This window comes from Phyllobates terribilis, unplaced genomic scaffold, assembly GCF_046119375.1.
Source record: "Phyllobates terribilis strain yellow unplaced genomic scaffold, ASM4611937v1 Scaffold_4162__1_contigs__length_64369, whole genome shotgun sequence".
Classification (NCBI taxonomy): domain Eukaryota; kingdom Metazoa; phylum Chordata; class Amphibia; order Anura; family Dendrobatidae; genus Phyllobates; species Phyllobates terribilis.
In genome coordinates this window covers 26,388-30,439 of record NW_027366914.1, presented here as the reverse complement: position 1 = coordinate 30,439, position 4,052 = coordinate 26,388, and the positions used below count along the sequence as shown (strand labels likewise).

At 35.3% G+C, this 4,052-nt stretch overlaps 1 pseudogene; it reads left to right on the top strand.

Annotated features, from left to right (window-relative positions):
* The first annotated feature begins 565 nt into the window (after positions 1-565).
* Positions 566-3,192, top strand: LOC141248920 (uncharacterized; annotated as a pseudogene).
* The last annotated feature ends 860 nt before the right edge of the window (positions 3,193-4,052 follow it).

The window sequence follows — 4,052 nt, the reverse complement described above, 5'->3', positions numbered from 1 at the left end:
TAGTTAAGGTTGTAAATAAAATCCTATTATGTAGGTTGAGCTTTTGAATGTTGATGGGTGCTACAACACTTTGCTTCAGCTATTTGACAATGGTGTTAAAGAATGATTCATTAAACCCCTTGCTCGACATATTATTGTGTTTGTTCCAACAATAAAAGAAGGATTCATTAAACTTGCTTCTTCTAGAGCTTCCATTGGATTGAATTGTGAACTATTCAAATCTCTTTTGAGTTTTCTATTAAAAACTAAGTAGCTTAAACTTGTTGAATCTCATTGTACTATAGTTATGCATGTTTCATTAACCTGAATATTAGGCTTGGAACTTACACAACGGAATGGAATGATGCAGCTTAACATATAGAACGTAAAGAATTCGGAATTATGATCCATTTTTTTAAAAAAAAATCGGAACTAAAATGACAAAAATACACTTGAAAAGCATTGGTTAGAACACTAGAGAATAGAAAAACGAGATGAATAAACTCATCAGAGTCAATGCTTGTCTCTCCCAAATCAAGCATTTCACGATGGATTCGCGACGGATCTGTCGCTATTCCGTCGCGAAATGCTTGGAATAAAAGCTTCCTACATACTCATTTGGCGACGGATTTCCGTCACCATTTATGGTAAAGTTCATTGCCAAAACGTCGTCAATTGGTCTCATGGGGGGGGCAGAATTCGCGACAGACACTCTAGGTTAGTGACGGACCGTCCATCGCTAAATCTACGACGAAATGCTAAATTCGTCGCTAAATGTGATTCACGACCAAATTGTGAGTGACGGAGCTTGTCCGTCGCTAGTCCGTCGCTACGTGTATTATGGTACAGATAGTATAACGAATATTTCCACCGCTAATCACTTATTTCTAGTAGTGGCACTTGTGTACGAACTTGCATTGTTTATTGAGATTAAATGCAAAGTTTTGGTTTTTAGGAGTGTGGAAGTAAAAAAAATCATAGAATTGATATTTTTAAAAAAATGAAAAGCTAAAAAACTTATAGTAAAAAATTGCTAAAACAACCGATGCAAAGTACCGATGTGAATGTTCTAAGAGTTTCTTCATGATATCTCTCTAGACATTAAAGAGAAGTGGGAGTTTTTTTTTTGATGTTTTAGGTTACTTGGTAAAGCACTTGTGCTTTTTGAGTTAGCATAGAGCCAGTAGAAATTGTTCCCTTTTCTCTTTCATAGGTCGGGGCTACATAATCTAACATCTCACATACTGTAAAATAATTTCCAATATAATAAGCTTATTCTCATATAATTATTCGCCTCGTAATAAGAAAGGTATCAAATGTTCTTATTGCTCCACCCCGTATATATGAATATTTATATATATTTTTTAGAGTAAAGAATTTTTAATTTATGAATAATAAGTTTACATGATTGTATGAGGAAGGTTCATGTGAGTACAACTCTTATAATGAGTAGGTGAGTACATCTATGAACCGTCGGATCGGGACGATCGACGGTTCAGAAAATTAGACAAAAACAAGGAAATAACACACAAAAAATAAAGTATCCTACGTTTATATACATACACGGTGGCATTTTTGAAATCACACCTAAAATTAAGACGAAAAGACTTTAGCCATAACCTAGTCCCTCATTCCATACGGCTGCGATTACGATCCCATTCCCCTGCTCAGATCTAGGAGGGAGGAGATCCACCGGTCTTCTTCTCAGTTTCTTCTTCCGGTGAGCGCAATAGTAACTCAATCAATGGTGATTCGCTTGATCTTCGCCTTCTTCTTCAATCCATGGCAACTCGATCGATCTCCACCTCCTTCCTCCATTGTGATTCGCAGGAGAATGCAGATCCAATGCCGTCGGCGACGCTGATACTATCATCGTTGGCGCTGGCGTTGCCGGTTCCGCTCTTGCTTACACGTTTCTAAGGTTAGTAGTTTGATTTTTTTTCGGTTTGATTGATTGATTTACTCCAAATTGGATTACAATTAGGTCTCTAATGACAATGATATCAGATGTTTCATTTGTAGGATGAATAACGTATCCATGTCATTGAAAGAGATTTGAAAGAGCCAAATAGGATAGTTGGTGAACTTCTTCAACCAGGAGGATACCTCAAATAGATTGAGCTGGGACTTGAAGGTTGATTAAGAAGTCTGCTTCATGCTAGTTTTAGATGTATACCATTGCCTTGCAATTGAGTCTTTGTTCTTATGATTGATAGATTGTTTGGAGAAAATTGATGCTCAGAAAGTGTTTGGATATGCTCTTTTCAAGGATGGGAAGAGTACTAGACTTTCTTATCCCCTGGAGACATTCCATGGAGATGTTGATGTTTCAGGTAGATGCTTTCACAAAGGCTGCTTTATACAAAGGTTGAGGGAAAAGGTTGCATCTCTTCCCAGGTATGATGCTTCACAATCTGATTAATAGTAGAAGCAATGGCTATCCGAGTCATGTAGCTATTATGAAGATGCTATTTGTTCATGAAGTAATATGTAGTGGTTTACCTTAATTGTTATGCAGTATAGAGTGATAACTTCCATTTTTTACTTTCTGTAGGGTGCGAATAGAGCAAGGATCAGTGACTTTACTTCTTGCAGAAAATGGAATCATCAAAGGTGTGCAATACAGGAAGAGAAAAGGTGAAGAATTGAGAGGCATATGCACCTCTAAACCTTATATACCTTACGAATGATAACTTCTTGATTCCCAATCCCCTTTTTCAAATTAATATCTGCAAGTTTACTTGTGAGTTTTCTCAATTTCAGCCAGTTGCATCTACAATAAACACGTTGGCTGATGCATTGTACAAAGTATTTTGTGCTTCACTTGACCAATCAAGAAATGAGATGCGTGAAGATTGCTTTGAATACTTGACTTTTGGATGGATCTTCTCATCGGGTCCAATCTCTCTGCTCTAAGGTTTGAACCCGAGATCATTGAACCTTGTTCTTCATCTCTTTGTTGTTGCAGTGTATGGAGTTGGCCGCTTGTTGATCCAATTTCTTTCACGAAAGCGATTGTGGATTGTAGCTAGGTTGATCTATGCAAGTAAAAAAACATTAGTTTGATTTGGGTGAACGAGTTTTAGATTAGATTGTCTGAAATAAGGTTGTGGATTGACAGGGTGCCCCATCATCAAAGTTGAGAGAGTCAAGAAGGTGTTTTTCCTTGCTTTGGTTCTGGCTTATTACAGATTTCCACCTTCTCAATATTAGACCTTAAAAGTGCAGGCAGACAATAGAATCAGTTGGTTTCGAAGAATTCAACGGAACGAGCTCGGAAATCAGTTACGACGACAATTCTTTTCTGTGTTTTTAACCCTCAATGTGGAAAAAGTGTATATCAAAACATGTACTTAATTGAGCTAATAAACTTCAGTAGTGTTGAGCTGATAAACTTCAGTAGGGATTGATGTAAGTGTTTGGAACTAGATATAAATCTAAATTCATTCTTTAAAAAATGATGCTTATATACAACTTGCAAAGGCTAGTTTAGCTTCACTTTGAGTTGTGTAATCTGTTGTTTGTTTATTAATAAAAATTTCTGGTGGAGGAATAATGGTGAATGAAGGTTTTCGTATTTCTGATCATGAATTTTCTTTTAGATGTCTATTATTTTTTTCGGGCTTATGAGTTTTTTTTCTTATTGACTTACTCGGCTATTCAGAAACTTATGAATTTTTTGTGGGTCATTAGTTTTCTATTTCAAGTTCATAAAATTGTATAGAAGGTACATAAAATTGTATGAAAGGTTCATAAAATTGTATTGAAGGTTCATGGATTTTTTATTGGTGGTTCATGAATTTCCTTCACAAAATTCCATTGAACATTCACGTCTCTTCAGACTCATAAATTTTTTTTGAATGTACATGATATCTTTTTTTCACGTCGTTTATTTTATAGTAAGAATATGAGTTTTCTCTTATAAGTTCACTCACCTATTTATAAATTATGATATTTTCAAAGTCTATAAGAATTTTTATTGTTTTATATTTAAGTAACATGAACCTATATCAAAGGTTCATAAAATTTATATATAAGGTTCATCAGTTTATATAGAAGCTTCATGAATTTTA